The 18,238-nt window shown below is 34.9% G+C and overlaps 1 protein-coding gene and 1 long non-coding RNA gene across 4 annotated transcripts in view; one reads left to right on the top strand and one right to left on the bottom strand.

The window, feature by feature from the left end:
- LOC136038501 (rho guanine nucleotide exchange factor 17-like) overlaps window positions 1-18,238 on the top strand; it is a 229,961-nt gene that overhangs the window by 37,818 nt on the left and 173,905 nt on the right. The gene's annotated exons all lie outside the window — the stretch shown is intronic.
- Window positions 1-18,238, bottom strand: part of LOC136038505 (uncharacterized) — a 110,173-nt gene that overhangs the window by 49,562 nt on the left and 42,373 nt on the right. Inside the window, exon 2 of the long non-coding RNA XR_010620229.1 lies at window positions 2,064-2,182. This is a non-coding gene — a long non-coding RNA (uncharacterized LOC136038505). The remainder of the gene's footprint in view (window positions 1-2,063; window positions 2,183-18,238) is intronic.

Here is an 18,238-nt window from a genome sequence, read left to right as displayed (position 1 = left end):
CTTTCAAATAAGGTTATTATTCTAATTAAACGCCCCTTGTGTTTCAGGATTCATTCTCAAACAACTCGGACAAATAGTCAAATATAAGTGTAAAGAGGGAGGTATTGAATAAAGGGGCAAACCCCCGTTACAAACGGAATAATTTCTGTTCGTTTTGAGTTTCAAAGCTGCTCCTTAAATTTCATTTGATAAAACTCTAATTTTTAAATTTTATTTCTGATCGTTTTGAAATAATACCGGTACATGTGGCTCGTCCTTTATTTGAAATTCACTCTCCTCATATAAACACTCTCTGTGGAAAGCTCCTCCCAAGTAAAATAAGCCCCTCCCCCCGTAGGATTCGTTCAGACAATTTTCCTATAAAATTTCTTCAGAACAATTCCACCCTCACAGAAAATCCATCCACCATAAAAAGTTTTACACATGATTCGGCCGGAAGAATTCTCCTTAGCCTACTTTCATTTGAAAAAGACTTTAATTTCTAATTTTTCCGATAAATTTCTTTTTTTCCCCGATAGCTTCCAGAAATTCCCCCATTCTATTGAAATTTTGCCCTGGAGATCCGAAGATGCTGAAAATAGCATCAAGATATTTCCCTCAGAACATCTTTACATACAAAATTGAATTGGCACAGAGAAAGTTAGACAAATAAAAAGAATTTCGCGTAGGAATTCTGTCAAATCCCTCCGGTGCAAAATTTCCCGTAGAAAGCTCACCCCCAAAAAATTCTCCCTCTCTACGGAAAACTATCCCAATTGAACCCCGTCCCAAGCACCAATCCCCATCCCCAACACAAAATTTCTTTATACTTCCCAATAACAAATATTATCCGTAAACATTGGGTAGATTTCACAATTTACAGGTCTCTCCCCAAGAACTGCGGGGGGTAATCTTACCCCTAAGGACATAGTTATTGGATGTTCCAACCATGCTGAGCAAAATGATTATCCCGAAATTTTGACCGGACAACTTTGGAGGAAAAAAGGACATGGGAGGGGGAATAGCTGCCTTCCAATTTTTTTGGTCACTTAAAAACGACAGTCAAACTTTTGATTTTTGTTTGAATTCACCCTCTCCCAATCTTCTAGAATATTATTTTGGTATGATCACCCCTGAAAAAAAAACAAAAAAAAACAAACAAGTAAACACGCATCCATGATTGGTTTCTTCTGGTAGAACAAATGCAAAATCCCACATTTCAAACAGTTCGTGGTAACGATCTGTAAGTAAGGAGCGACCCGGCTCAATAGTAACCAAAATTCTAAAAACGGAATTTTGATACCAACAGATACATCAATAGAATCGGATTTTTATGCTGATTTTAAATATATTAGTTTCATAAAGTTTAGTCTTACCCATCAAAAGTTGAAAAAAGGAGGAAACAACCCCAAAAATTTATAAAATCTAAATGAAAATCACACCACCAGAGTCAGCGTATCAGAGAAACCTACTGCAGAGGTTTCAAGCTCCTGTCTGCAAAAAATGTGAAATTTTGTATATTTTTCAGAAGAAAGATCCCGGTTGTGTGTTTATTTGTTGTTGTTTTTTTTTTTTATTTTATACCAGGGGTTATTGTATCGACCCAGTCGTCTTAGAATGTCGCGAAAGGTCTCATTGTAACGGAAATTAAAAGTTCTGGTGAAATTAAAGGAAGTTAAAACTTTCACTCTTTCTCACAACTCTACTTTTTAAAACTATAAAAATTTTAGTATAAAGAGCGAGGCGTTGAGGAGGGGACAGGCCCTTTCATGTACAGAATAGTTTCTGTTCGTTTTAAGTTTTAATGTTGCACCTTACTTTCAGTAAAAAAAAATCAAAAATCGTCCCATTTCAAGAATTTAAGCAACTTATGTTAAAATTTGAACTCTGCCAACCATGGGGGAACTGTGTTTTGTCGAGATCCACACTAGGTGGCGTGAAGTGGTTAGTCCCTCGAGAAGTTTGAGACACTTGTTTCCCCCAACCATCTTAGTTTTTTACAATTTGATACTCCTATATTATATTGCCTATCTTACCTATATTATCAATATACTACCTATATTACCTATAATATACAATATTACCTGGGTATTACCTATATTACATATAGGCAGCCAAATCTCTCTAAATGGAATTCGTCCAAGGCTCCTGTTGTTCGTTTCTCTTATGTGTTATGCCTGGGCCACGTCGCATTGACACCTGCCTATTAAAAAAAAAAAAAAAAAGATGTCAATATTTACTGATTATCTGCGTTTTTCGTTGATTTTAATGCCAATGTTTTGCTACGAAAGTGTCAAATAGAATTGACAAGAATTTGGTTTAAGAACCCTATTACACCAATTTGTTTGAAGAGTTTCTCTTATTACACTCTGTATTTGTACTTTGGGTATATATCATATGCCTTTGTTGTATATTTACCATACATTATATATATATATATATATATATATATATATATATATATATATATATACTAGCTGTTGGGGTGGCGCTTCGCGCCACCCCAACACCTAGTTGGTGGGGGCGCTTCGCGCCCCCCCAAGCCCCCCCGCGCGTGTAAGTCGTTACGCGCCATATTAGTTACGCGCCATTGTAGTTGTGTCCCTATGTCCCACCTGTGAATATAGATAGATGTATATATATATATATATATATATATATATATATATATATATATATATATATATATATATATATATATATATATATATATGTTTTTAACTACGTAAAACTTGCGAATATACAACATTCTTTGCTGTCCCATTGTCTGTGCATATAAATAGATTGTCAGGTTTACCGACTCTTGAACATGCAACATATAATGGTCAATGGGAAAACAATAAGTATTCAGATCTATACCTCATGATTCTAATGATTGCCCTTGAGCTTTGTTGATGGTGATTGCTAATCGACCATTCCCTGAGTCGCCATCGTCATTTATATATCCCCCTGTGCACCCCGGCGTCCCCTTTGTAGTTATGTCCCTGTGTCCCGGTCGTCATTTATATTCCCTGTGTCCCGGTCGTCATTTGTGTCCCGGTGTCCCAGTCTCTGATTTCTCTTATGTCCCGGTGTCCCGGTCGTCATTTATATCCCCCTGTGCCCCCCGGCGTCCCCGTTGTAGTTGTGTCATTTATATTCCCTGTGTCTCGGTCGTCATCCCGGTATACATTCGTTTTTGAATTGGTATATGATGAAATAAATTTTTAATTTTTTCCCTTTTTTTCCTTTTAGTTTTTTTTATTGGTTTTGACCTTTTTTTAGGTTTTTTAGTTTTTTTCTTTTTTCTTTTTAGTTTTTTTTGAAGTTTTTATCTTTTTAGCTTTTTTATTTTTATTTATATTTTTTTAGTTTTCTTTTTCTCCTTTATTTTTCAGTTTTTTTCCTTTTTTTAGTTTTTTTTTCTTTTTAGTTCTTTTAGTTTTTACCTTTTTTAGTTTTTTTAGTTTTTTAGATGAAAATTTTTTTAGTTTTATTACTTTTTTTCTTTTCAGTTTTTTATTGGTTTTTACCTTTTTTTTAGCTTTTTTAGTTTTTTTTCGTTTTTTCTTTTTACTTTTTTTTTAGTTTTTATCTTTTTTATTTTTTTTTATTTTTATTCTTAATTTTTTTTTATTAGTTTTTAGTTTTTTTGTAGTTTTTGCCTTTTTTAGTTTTTTCAGTTTTTTTTTAGTTTTTAGATTTTTACCTTTTTTAGCCTAACCAGGATTTGAACCTGGGACCTTCATTCTCCGTTCTGACACCCTCTCTCACCGAGTGACTACTCCAGCATGTTCATTTTGGTGTTTTAAATGGTATATTATTAACCAAATTAATGTGTTTTACAATATACTAAGCATCGTCATAACAAAAATGACGACAACTAATTTCATGACGTCAGTCAACACAGAAATTAAGTTCTGAAATTAAGTCATGAAATTAGTTGCCGTCATTTTTGCTTTGACGGTGACGTCATTCAAGTTATATAAGACATATGTTCACGTAGAAATCTATTAATGTTTAAGTTTACAATGACTGATGAAGATGCTCAAAGAGTCTATGCCAAAAAACTTGCTGCTGATAGAGAAAGTCAGAAAAGAAAGCGTGCCGAGGAACTATCAGCAGCAAGTTTTTTGGCATAGACTCTTTGAGCATCTTCATCAGTCATTGTAAACTTAAACATTAATAGATTTCTACGTGAACATATGTCTTATATAACTTGAATGACGTCACCGTCAAAGCAAAAATGACGACAACTAATTTCATGACGTCAGCCGACACAGAAACATGACGTCACCTGACAACTAATTTCATGACGTCAGCCGACACAGAAACATGACGTCACCTGATCCACAGATCCACAGACAGACAACTTATTTTTATATATATAGATATATATATATATATATATATATATATATATATATATATATATATATATATATATATATATATATATATATATATATATATATATATATATATATATATATATATATATATACATATATATATATATATATATATATATATATATATATATATATATATATATATATATATATATATATATATATATATATATATATATACATATATATATATATATATATATATATATATATATATATATATATATATATATATATATATATATATATATATATATATATATATATATATATATATATATATTACATACTACTATATCTTACATTGTGTATCATATAGTATATATTTACCTTTGTTATAAATTGGGTGTATACTTTGGTATATATTATATACTTGGGTAGTCATGATTCAGATATGGGTCATATTTTTCAATCAAGAAAAAAGTTAACCTAGGTCTTAGCGCTGAGTTGTCACAATGGAGGTCAAATTACACTTGGAAGCTGAGCATTGCTTCAATTACCAACTTATAAACAGGATGAATTATTGGTGCTTCAATCATGGGCAACTATGTCTTTAACCATGGGAATGGTTGTAGAACAGGTATTAGTTACCATTTAATTTGCCGTCTGTCTATATTGACCGATTCACTTCCAAGAACGTTTTCATTGAAATTTTAGGAATCTAGCAGTATTTTCTTTTAACAACTAAACGATTAAAAGAAAATTAAAAAATAGGGTTGTAAATAAATTGCTTCTTAGTCGTCAAATAAAAAACTTGTAAAAAAAACAAAAAAATAAGGAAAACAAATAACAAACAAACAAATAAAAAAAGGAAAAAAATTGAAACATAGTGTGTTGGAACTTTTTTTTAAGAAAAAAACAATCTCGAACTAAAAACGAGGCTCTTCTGGTCACGGAGTTAACAGTCGCACTAGTTTACAAAGCCCCAAGTTTCCTGAATATATCAAGAAAGAAGAGAAGAAACTTCACATTCTAGAATTATAACGAAAATAATGTTGACGGAAGATTTTTTTGGAAGGATGTCTTCTCTTTTTCTTGTACATTGGCCCTACGCTCGTCAAAAAGGAAATTTTATGACTTTAGGCTAAGTGTACTTCTTTCAGTTATTGGCCGTGCTGGCTTGATTGTTTAAATATGTGAAGCCACTAAAATATCCCCTTTATTTTTTCCCGAGCCATAATGGAAGTTATGTTTATGCGTAGATTCAAAATTATGCAACAACAGCGTCAGTGATGATGTATCCCATGCGTAATTTGGTATTTTGAGCAATGTTTAACTTTTAAAAGTAAATGATGAATCAATCTTAGTGAAGATTTAAAACACAATTTGTTGATACTAGAAAATATGAAAGCTTCGAAAAGCCATTTTCCCTTAAAAAGACAAATAAATTTATTAGCAAAAATATCACTTACATTATGTTTCAACACCCATCAGGGAAACCCAGTGGGTTGTTCATCATGGTTGTTTCCATCCTTTTAATTTACTGCTACTGCATTGTCATAGTTTGCATATAAATCAAAAATTTTTAAATTCAAAAACAAATCGAAAAATGAATTAAAATGAATCGATAAAATAGATCAGTAATTAAACAAATTTCAATCCAAAACACTAACAACTTCACCGAAGGCAACGTGTCAGACACAGATTAGATACCAATATTGTATTGGTATCTCTTTCTGGAATATTGGTATATAAGCTGTGGAGTCAAACCTCTCTTGAATTATCCAGCATTATCTGCTAGCTTTATACCCTCCGAGAGAGACTTCCACACACAAAGCGCCGAAGCAAGGTTTCTTGTTGAGTACTCCGAGCCTCAGCCCCTATCCCCGAATAATTTTCAGTTTCACAAGCATGATTAAATAAAAAAAATTAGTTTTTTCAATTGAAAGTAAGGAGCAACATTAAAATTTAAAACAAACATAAATTATTCCGCATGTGAGGGGTATCCCTCTTCTTCAAGCCTTGCTCTTTACGCTAAAGTCTTAAGTTCTTAAAAAAAACTTGTCATTCAAAATCAAGTCTTTCATAAAGAATTGTGGCGAAAAGTAAACTTTACGGTGTAAAAAGCAGGGGTTGAGGCAGGGATAGACCACCTCATACAGGGAATAACTTCGGTTCGTTTTAAGTTTTAATGTTGCTCCTTACTTTCCCTTGATAAAGACTTGTTTTTTATTTCTTTTCTGACCGTTTTTCAAACTGTAACAGGAAATCCCCTTCCCATCCCCGTGTAAAATTTTCCCATTAGCTTTCCACCACACAGAAAATACTTCCTTTGGATAATTCTCTATGTAGATAATACCCCCCCCCCTCACCAACAGAAGAAAAATATATATTTCCCAGTAACATGTATACCACGTGGACAACTGGCAAATTACGTAAATTACAGCTGTTTCCCAAGAAACTATGGAGATCATGTCATCTGCAAAGGCATAGTTCTTAGACATTTCAACTATGCTGAACATAAAAATTTTGGCTGGTTGTATTTGGGGAAAAAGGGGAGTGGGAGACTGGGTAGTCTCACTCCAATCTTTTTTGTCGCATAAAAAGAGCACTAGAACTTTCGTTCTTGTTCGAGTTCGAGTGGGAGAGGGACTAGTTTCCTTCCAAACTTTTGGGGTACTTAAAAAGGGTACTAAAAGTTTTGATTTCTGATCAAGTGTTTCCTCTCTCGATCTTTTTGGATCACTGGTCCGATATGATCATCCCATGGGGAAAAAAAAATAACAACAAATGAACATGCGCTAGTGATCTTTCTTCTGCGAAGGAAAAAAATTGCAAAATTCCACTTTTTGTATATAAGAGCCTGAAGCCTCTACTGTAGGATTCTCTAATGTACTGAATCTGATGGCGTGATTTTCGTTAAGATCACTTACCTTTTTGAGGGTGTATGCCCCTTTTTTTGAAAACTGTACAAATTTTCTCAGGGTCGTAACTTTTGATGGATAACATGAAAATGAACTTTATATGTTTTGAATCAGCATAAACGTTTAATTATTATAATTTGTCTATTGTTATCAAAATTCTCTTTTTTGGGTTTTGGTTGCTACTAAGCCGAGTTGTCTCTTACTTATATTTAATTACCACAAACCGTTTTATTGTATGAGGAATCCGAAAAAAGATACAGAGACTAGATTATAGTAGACAAAACCTGGGGAACCATTTGGTGTTGATTCAGTCATTGCAAACTAATTTCTTGCTATTACATTTTTCTGCTTCTATAGTAAGGTACAATTGTGTTGTTAAAATAAGGAAAAGCCCATAGTACTCATAACTTTTACTTGTTATTATTAACAAGCGTTACTATGATCTTGCTCGGGAACAACTTACGTGAAACTTTTCCTCTACTGTTGTGGTTTACCTCCAAAACACAGTATACGTACTGAGCATTTAAAACGATTGCGGTAGAATTCGTAATCTATTTGACAAATTAAGATCCCTCTGATTTGTTAGAAGTGGTAAACAATTATTTATACATTTTATATATTTGCCTTTGCTGCTGTGTTAATTAATAAAAGTAAACTACCCAATTCAGGAAGCTTTGACAAGTTTTCTTTCCTTTTAATACTTTCTGTCCCCTAGAGAATATTTCTGATTTTGATAAGCAATGAGTGTTTTTCTACTTTAGAAAATGAACAGAAGAGCGACCGTGAAAGTCACCTCTTAATAGTCATGTGTTTTTCGCTTAAATAATTAAAAGGTCTTATGTTAAATGACATTTTATACGAAACACCTGAAAAATAGGTTCTATTTTCTCTTTTTTTCTACTACTATGCTTGAGAAGCTACATGTAAGAGAGTGAATTTTTTCCATCCAAAATAAAACTAGAAAACACACGACCTTGAATGCTTTAATTTACAAGTATGTTTACGAGGAAGAAAAGAGGATTTAACGAATTTAAAAAAAAAGATTGAACCATCCGATAGAAATTACTCTTTTTTTATATTACTACGCCTGTATTGTAAAAGAATATTGTAATTAATAAAAACGGCACATAAGCTTGTTCCAGTTGATGTCTACTGCTACTACTACTACTACTGCTGCTGCTAGCAACTGACTGTTGCAGCAAGCCGACGGAGCCATTGCAGAGATACACGCTCCTCGTCTTCAATCTATTCAAGTCTTTACTCTTTACCTCCATCACGCAGCTCCAACTCCTATAAATCATTTCTTAAAACAAAACTTAAAGCAAAACTCATAAATAGTAAAAAAGTAAAATCCCATGAATTGAAATCGATACACATTTTATGATGCAGTGATGATGACCGTAAGCTTTTATTTTAGAACTTCCCTTTTATTTTTTGGAAAGGGGTTATATTTCCCTTCTCCTAAAAATATACTATAAACGTAAATTTCTCAGATATTATAGAAAATTGACAATTTTAACAAAATATTATTTTTCAGCTTTGGTCCCTACGGTTTTTGCGTACATCCTTGTGTGGCAACTATGTCAAATCTTTTATGAATTCAATAAAAAAACAAGACTCACTCAACAGAAACTAAACACCAACACTAAAAATTAGAACTAACAGAAATTATTAAGTATATGAGGCGGCTTTCCCCCTCCCTACTACTTTGCTCTTTACTATTAAGTCTTACTTTTTGTCCTGATTCTTTTAGAAAGGCTCCTGAAGAGTCCTGAAACACGAAGGCCGTATAACTAGAACATCAAGCTTATTTAAAAGTTATAAAAATACTCTACGTAAACAGCGAAGTTTTGAGGAGAGGGAAACCTCGTATATTTAGTAATTTCTGTTCGTCTTAAATCTTAATGTTGCTCTTTACTTTTAGTTGAAAAAGCTTTGTTTTATTGAATTTCTGATCTCTTTTAAATAATGTCAGGAGTTTCAAATCCCCCTCATGGAAAATTACCGTCCCCCCACAAAGAATTCCTTCATGGAAAGATCCTCCCAAGTAAATTACTCCCTCCACCAGAAATCTCCAATCCCAAAATCTGTATACTACCCAATATAAACACTATATGTAAATAATTTGCAAAGCTCAAAGCTTGCAACCATTCCACCGGGGTTGGGGGAGAGGGTGGTCAAGTCATCCTTAATGACATAACTATTAGGGGTTTTGACTATGCTGACCAAAATGGCTATTTGAAAATTTTGATAGAATGTGTTTGGAGAAATTATGGGTATAGGGGTCAGTGGATGGTAGCCCTCCAATAACTTTTTGGCTCTTTAAAAGGGCAATAGAACTCTCAATTTCCAATTGAATAGGTCCCTTTTGAAGTTACTGCGACAACTTCTTCTATAAGAACTTCCCTTGTCAGAAGAAAAAAAATGTTTTGACCACATCGCTCTTTACTTTGGCAGCACTATTTCACTGCCTATGATAGGCTACTCTAGTGGTTCCCAACCTTTTTCGGTCCGCGTACCCCTAGTCAAGGCCCAAAAAGTTTGCGTACCCCTTTCTTGAGAATCGTTGTTTTACTTTTTTCTTAACTAAAATCAGATTTTCAAGAACACGAGATTTATTGTCCAATATGACGGTGCTTAAATGTACTTACAAAATCAATGAGAAACTTGAGGCTGCTTTTTTGCTAAAATATTATCAAATCTTGGCTCGATGTCACTAACGGCAATTATAAGGTCATTTTGTACAATCAGTCTGTTTCTGTGTTTGGTTTTGATCAATGACATTGCCGAAAATGACACTTCACAAAGGTAAGTGGATCCGAATGGTAACAAAGCAGACATGGCGATTTCACTTAGTTCCTTGTATTCTCCTTTCACCTCCAGCCAAAACTGGGAAACAGTTACATTTTGGAATTTCAGTTCTAAGGCGCGATCACTGGCAAGTTCGATCAGATTCTCTGTAAGCTTGTCACTAAGACCGGAGCTTGAGGTCACGTCTTCAACAAATGGATTTTGGGTCCAATCCTGCGTTCTATCTTGGTTCATAATCGATGGGAAATATGACACAAGTTCATCTCGCAACTTTGTCAGATGCTCCCGAATACAATCACAGATTGTGTTGAGGTTATCAATTTCACTATCGTCCGCAAACTTGTCAAGGGTCGGGAAGACACTAACGCTGTTTCTTTGAACCTTTTTAAGCCAGAACTCCAATTTCTTGATGAAAGCACACATCTTCGAATTCAGGGAGAGTTCGTCCGTCCGGAAACCTTGCATTGACAGATTCAAGTCGTTCAGTTTGTCGAAAATATCCGCAAGATAGGCCAGCCTACAGACCCAGTCCTGGTTTTCAAAAAGTGAACTGAATGCAGATTTTTGCTCCAGAAGAAACATATGAACTTCTTGTCGAAGCTCGAAAAGTCTGTTTAAAATCTTCCCACGAGACAACCAACGAACTTCTGTGTGCAGAAGTAAATGTTGATGTTCTGAACCCATCTCTTGGCACAGCAACTTGAACATTCTTGAGTTCAGTGGTCGGGCTTTGATGAAGTTGATCACTTTTACAGCCTCGTTGAGGGTCTCGTGCAGATGTGCGTTCATCCTTTTCGATGCAAGAGCTTGCCTGTGAATGATGCAGTGCAACCACTTCACCTTTGGATTTTTCTTCCTTATCCAGGCCATGAGCCCATTATTCTTCCCTGTTAGGGCGGCAGCTCCATCACTGCAAACTGATAGACACCAGTCCCACAAGATGCCCCCTTCTTCGAAGAATTTGTCAATCACCTTGAATGGTTCTTCTCCTGTTGTTCTTGACTGTAGGTTTTGACAAAACAGAATATTTTCTCTTATGTCAGAACAATCTTGATATCGAACAAAGACGATCACCTGGGCTTCACCTGACACATCCGTGGTTTCGTCAAGCTGTAACGCAAACATCTTCGTCAACTTTATTTGCTCAATAACCTGCATGACAATATCGCTTGCAATGTCTTCTATCCTTCTTGAAATGGTATTGTTCGACACAGGTATAGACTGAAGGGCAGTAGCAGTTTTCGTGTCAAACATTATTTCACTGACTTTCACTAGTGCTGGTAATATCAGACATTCGGCGATGGTGTGCGGTTTTTTCTGTTTCGCAACTAAATATGAAACAGCATACGAAGCCCGGAGAGCCTTTGAAGAAACTGATGCCACTTTTGCAATTTCCAAACAGTTACTAGCGAATGCTTCTTGTTTACGCTTGAAAAACTCTATGGGCTTACCGACATGAGAAGGGCGCACAGTACTGAGATGCCGGTTCATATGCGCAGGTTTCATGGAACTGTTGGCCAAGACTTGACCACAAAGAACGCACTGTGCATTCACTGGATCAGACTTTGTCGCACTAAATCCGAGCCCTAGGTATTCTGACAAATATCGACGCACTTTGACCGATGATTCGTCATATTTCTTCTTCTTAGGTGCAGGTTCAGAGTTTTGGGTACCATCATTCGGCTTCTTGTTATTCCTGATCAGGAATCTATCCATCTTTGTTTGCAACCACAATTCACGAACTTCGTGTTTCAACAGATGACAAGATACTGAACTCGCCGAGTTTAAATCGAGACCTTACGGCTATGGAGAAAAATTAGCGGGTTACTGAAAGCGAAAGTTTTGAAAATGAGTCTGAAATTACGTACAATGGGTTATGTTATCTGATTTTGAGGGAAATGTTGGAACTGAGTCAGAAACAAGTTTTAAAGATGTAGACTAAATTAATTTTGGGACCTTCGCGTACCCCCTGCGAGGGTTTCGCGTACCCCCTGGGGTACGCGTACCACCGGTTGGGAACCACTGGGCTACTCCCTTGGTAAGTTAAGCTGTCCACATGGTCGACTTTTTTTGCTACCCAATGCCAATTTTTCATCTTTTAATAATATTAAATAAAATAAAAGTTTTTTAACTGACAGTAAGAAGCGAGATTAAAACTTAAAACGAACAGATATTACTCCGTATATTAAAGGGGTTCTTTCCTCCTCAACACCCCGCTCTTTACGAAAAAGTATGACTTTTTCTCTCAACTCTACTTTTTAAAACAGTAAAAAAAATAGCGTAAAGAGCGGGGCGTTGAGGAGAAAAGAGTCCCTTTAATATACGGATTAGTTTCTGTTCGTTTTAAGTTTTGATCTCGCTCCTAACTTTCATTTAAAAAAAAACTTTTTTCTATTTAATTTCTGAACGTTTATGAAATAATGCATGTTTTGATTTTAGTTCTCCGCACATGAATAATTAAAACAAAATTTGAATATTAATTTTTTTTTATTGTAGTTTTGATCGGACGATTTTGAGAAAAAAGAAGTGGGGGAGTAGGCTTAGTTACCCTATTTAAAAAGGCAACTACAACTTTTAATTTTTTTACCAACGTTTTTATTAGTAAAAGTTTACTGAACTTACGAATTAAATTTGGAATAAACTTCTATGCTCGTATGTTTTAATCACGTATATGAGGGGTTCACCCCCTCGTCAATACATCGCTCTTTACACTAAAGTTTAAATTTTGTCCCAATTCCTTAAGAATAACCCCTGAATCACGAAGGTCGTAGAATAGGTAGTTGAAATTAATAAAATTACTATAGCGTAAAGAGCGAGGTATTAGGAGGAGGTCAATCCCTCTAATGCGTAATAATTTCTGTTCGCTTTTTTTAATGCTGCTCCTTACTTTCAGTTGAAAAAACTTTTTCATATTTGTTTTTTCATTGTTATTTGAAAAAACGCTAAGAAATTTTGCGCCTCATTCATGGAAATTTCCTTCCCCCATGACAAATTCCTCCATGGAAAGTTCCCCCCACATAACCCCCTCCCATCAACTATTACTATGTGTAAACGCTAGTCAAAGTTTGTAACTTGCTGCCCCTCCCACGGGAAGGTGGGGGAGTAAGGCGTCCCCAAAAACATATTTATTAGGTTTTTTGATTATGCTGAATAAAATGGCTATCAGAGAGTTTTGATCCGGAGACTTTGTGGAAAAAAGAGCGTGGGAGGGGGCCTAGATACCCTTCAATTTTTTTGGTCACTTATAAGGGCACTGGAACTTTTAATTTTCGTTATAATGAGCTCCCACACGATATTCTAGGACCACTGGATCGATACAATCACCCCTGGAAACAAAAAACAAAACAAAAAACAAACAAATAAACTTTTCGTTATAGATATATATGTTTTTAACTACGTAAAACTTGTGAATATACAACATTCTTCGATGTCCCATTGTCTGTGCATATAAATAGATTGTCAGGTTTACCGACTCTTGAACATGAAACATAAAATTTTCCATGGGAAAAACAATCCGTATTCAGATCTATACCTCATTATTCCAGTGATTGCCCTTGAGCTTTGTTGATGTTGATTACTAATCGAACATTCCCTGTGTCCCGGTCGTCATTTATATTCCGAGTATCCCGGTCTTCATTTGTGTCCCAGTGTCCCAGTCTGTAATTTCTCTTTGAGCTTCCCGTTCGTCAATTATATTCCCTGTGTCCCGGTCGTCATTTGTGTCCCGGTGTCCCGGTCTGTAATTTATCTTTGAGTTTCCCGGTCGTCATTTATATCTCCCGGTCGTTATTTGTGTCCCAGTTCCCCAGTCTGTAATTTCTCTTTGAGTGTCCCAGTCGTCATTTATATTCCCTGTTTCCCGGCTTTTAGTTTTCTTCTTCTCCTTTATTTTTTAGTTTTTTAACTTTTTTAGTTTTTTTTTCTTTTTCAGTTTCTAGTTTTTTTTTAGTTTTTTTTATTAGTTTTTAGTTTTTTTTTCTTTTTAGTTTTTTTTTGTAGTTTTTACCTTTTTTTAGTTTTTTAGTTTTTTTTTCTTTTTTAGTTTTTGGTTTTTTACCTTTTTTTAGTTTTTTTAGCTTTTTAAGTTTTTTTAGTCTTTTTAGTTTTTTTTATAGTTTTTACCTTTTTTAGTTTTTTCTTTTTTAGTATTAATGCTAAAGCCAAGGTTAGAACCTGGGGCCTCTCGGACCTAGAGCCTGAAACATAACGCTTTACCAACTCAGCTACTTCGGCTTGAATACATTCGTTTTGAGCAGCTTCCTCGGGTGTTGCCATTGTAGGTTCTTCAGCCATTTTACAATTAGAAATTTTTCTTTCAACGATCTTCTTACAATTAAAAATTTGTCTTGAACGATATTCTTAAATACCTGTGTCCTGGTCGTCATTTATATTTTCTGTGTCCCGGTGGTTATTTGTGTCCTGGTATCCCAGTCTGTAATTTCTCTTTGAGTGTCCCGGTCGTCATTTATATTCCCTCTGTCCCGGTCGTCATTTGGGTCCTGGTCTGTAATTTTTCTTTGAGTTTTTTTTCTTTTTAGTTTTTTTTAGTTTTTTCCTTTTTTCTTTTTTAAGTTTTCTTTTTCTTCTTTGTTTTTCAGCGTCACTATGAAATATATATCGCAGAACCTTTGTTTTTTTAACTAAAATCTGGTAGGCATTGATGACCTTATTCAAGTCAAAATCCCAAACCCAATCATCATCGCTATCATTTTCAGTTTTGATATGTTTTGACTCTCGCTGTCCAGGTGGATTTTCATCTAACTGCGCGGTTTTGCGTTCTTTAGCCGCAAGCCTGTTTTTTTGCTGTTCTGGTGATTACTCGGCACGCTTTCTTTTCTCACTTTCTCTATCAGCCGCAAGTCTTTTGGCATAGACTCTTTGAGCAGCTTCCTCGGCTGTTGTCATTGTAAGTTCTTCAGTCATTTTACATTAAAAATTTCTCTTTCAACGATCTTCTTACAATTAAAAATTTGTCTTTGAACGATTTTCTTAAATACTTTTAGCCTTCTTTTTTCACTTTCTCTTTTAGCAGCAAGTCTGGTTTCGCGTTGCTCTTGTGATTCCTCGTCACGCTTTCTTTTCTTACTTTCTCTATCAGCAGCAAGTTTTTTGGCATAAACTCTTTGAGCAGCTTCCTCGGCTGTTGACATTGTAGGTTCTTCTGTCATTTTACAATTAAACATTTTTCCGTGAACAAATGTCTTAAATACCTTTAATGACGTCATCTTCATAATGACGACATGACGACCTGTTGACATGATGTCACTCGACACACACACACACACACAGACAACTTATTTTTATATATATACTAGCTGTTGGGGTGGCGCTTCGCGCCACCCCAACACCTAGTTGGTGGGGGCGCTTAACGCCCCCCCCCAAGCCCCCCACGCGCGTAAGTCATTACGCGCCATTGTAGTTTTGTCCCTATGTCCCACCTGTGAATATATATATATATATATATATATATATATATATATATATATATATATATATATATATATATATATATATATATATATATATATATATATATATATATATATATATCTATATATTTATTTATATATATATATATATATATATATATATGTATATATATGTTTTTAACTACGTAAAACTTGCGAATATACAACATTCTTTGCTGTCCCATTGGCTGTGCATATAAATAAATTGTTAGGTTTACCGACTCATGAACATGCAACATATAATGGTCCATGGGAAAACAATCCGTATTCAGATCTATACCTCATGATTCTAATAATTGTCCTCTAGCTTTGTTGATGGTGATTGCTAATCGACCATTCTCTGTGTCGCCGTCGTCATTTATATTTCCCCCTGTGCCCCCCTGCGTCCCCGTTGTAGTTGTGTCCCTGTTTCCCGGTCGTCATTTATATTCCCTGTGTCCCGGTCGTCATTTGTGTCCCAGTGTCCCAGTCTGTGATTTCTCCCGGTGTCCCGGTCGTCATTTGTGTCCCGGTGTCCTGGTCTGTATATACATTCGTTTTTGAATTGGTATTTTTTTAGTTTTTAGTTTTTTACCTTTTTTTAGTTTTTTTAGTTATACCTCATGATTCTAATGATTGTCCTTGAGCTTTGTTGATGGTGATTGCTAATCGACCATTCCCTGTGTCCCCGTCGTCATTTATATATGCCCCCCTGCGTCCCCGTTGTAATTGTGTCCCTGTTACCCGGTCGTCATTTATATTCCCTGTGTCCCGGTCGTCATTTGTGTCCCGGTGCCCCAGTCTGTGATTTCTCCCGGTGTCACGGTCGTCATTTGTGTCCCGGTGTCCCGGTCTGTATATGCATTCTTTTCTGAATTGGTCTTTTTTATAGTTTTTCGTTTTTTACCTTTTTTTTATTTTTTTTAGTTATACCTCATGATTCTAATGACTGCCCTTGAGCTTTATTGATGGTGATTGCTAATCGAACATTCCCTGTGTCCCCGTCGTCATTTGTGTCCCGGTGCTTTGTTGATGGTGATTGCTAATCGTACATTTCTTGTGTCCCGGTCGCTTTCTCTTTGAGTGTCCCGGTCGTCATTTATTTTCCCTATGTGCCGGTGTCCCGGTTGCCATTTGTGTCCCGATGTCCCGGTCTGTAATTTGGTCAGTCGTTAACATGACGTCAGTCGACACACAAACATGACGTCACTCGACAGACACACACACACACAGACAACTTATTTTTATATATATAGACTAGCTGTTGGGGTGGCGCTTCGTGCCACCCCAACAGCCCCCCCCCCGCGCGCGTAAGTCGTTACGCGCCATATTAGTTACGCGCCATTGTCGTTGTGTCCCTGTATATATATATATATATATATATATATATATATATATATATATATATATATATATACATATATATATATATATATATATATATATATATATATATATATATATATATATATATATATATATATATATATATATATATATATATATATATATATATATTTATATATATATATATATATATATATATATATATATATATATATATATATATATATATATATATATATATATATATATATATATATATTTAACTACGTAAAACATGCAAATATACAACATTCTTTGCTGTCCCATTGTCTGTCCATATAAATAGATTGTCAGGTTCACCAACTCTTGAACATGCAACATAATAATTGTGCATGGGAAAACAATCCGTATTCAGATCTGTACCGCATTTTTCTAACGATTGCCCTTGAGCTTTATTGATGGTGATTGCTAATCGAACATTCCCTGTGTCCTCGTCGTCATTTATATATCCCCCTGTGCCCCCGGCGTCCCCGCTGTAGTTGTGTCCCTGTGTCCTGGTCGTCATTTATATTCCCTGTGTCCCGGTCGTCATTTGTGTCCCGGTATCCTAGTCTGTAATCTCTCTTTGAGTGTCTCGGTCGTCATTTATATTCCCTCTGTCCTGGTGTCCCGGTCGTCATTTGTGTCCCAGTTTTTATAATTTCCAGCTTTTACATTCTATTTTCTTTTCTTTTATATATATAGAAGATATAATCTGACGTAACAGACAAAGTGTAACAGACATAACAGACAGACAACTTATTTTTATATATATAGATAGATTTCCTTGATTATACATGATTGTATGTGCTAGTTCCAATCTTCTAGGATCACTGATTTGATGCAATAATCCCTCGAGGAATACACAAAAAAAAACACACATTCGTTATCTTGTTCTGGCAAAAAAAGCATAATTCAGCATATTTGTATAGAAACTAGGCAAATTTTCTCAGGCTTGTAACTTTTGATGAGTAATATTAAACTTGACGAATTTTATATATTTTTTGAATAAGCATCAAGATTTGATTCTTTTGATGTATCTATTGATATCAAGAATCTGTCTCTTAGAATTTGGTTACTATTGAGCCGTATTGCTCCTTACTTGCAGTTTGTTACCACAAACTTTTTGACAGCTATATATTACCTTAATTGGAAAGAAAAAAGATCTATTTTGTTAATATACAATTTGACATCCAATTTAGTCGTTTATAGTACTAGATCTCATCCTCTATCTACTCATGGCACATTATCTCCCCTCCAGAAAGCCAAAAACATATAAAGTAAAATTTCTTAATTTAAAAAAAATATATCGGTAGATTTAATGAAATATAATTTTTTGCATGTGTCTTGAACCTCTTCCGGAACGCATTTCTTTGCCATA

The sequence above is a fragment of the Artemia franciscana genome, chromosome 18, assembly GCF_032884065.1.
Source record: "Artemia franciscana chromosome 18, ASM3288406v1, whole genome shotgun sequence".
Lineage (NCBI taxonomy): Eukaryota > Metazoa > Arthropoda > Branchiopoda > Anostraca > Artemiidae > Artemia > Artemia franciscana.
Note: the sequence above shows the minus strand (reverse complement) of the source record. Positions and strands in the feature narration are given on the sequence as shown.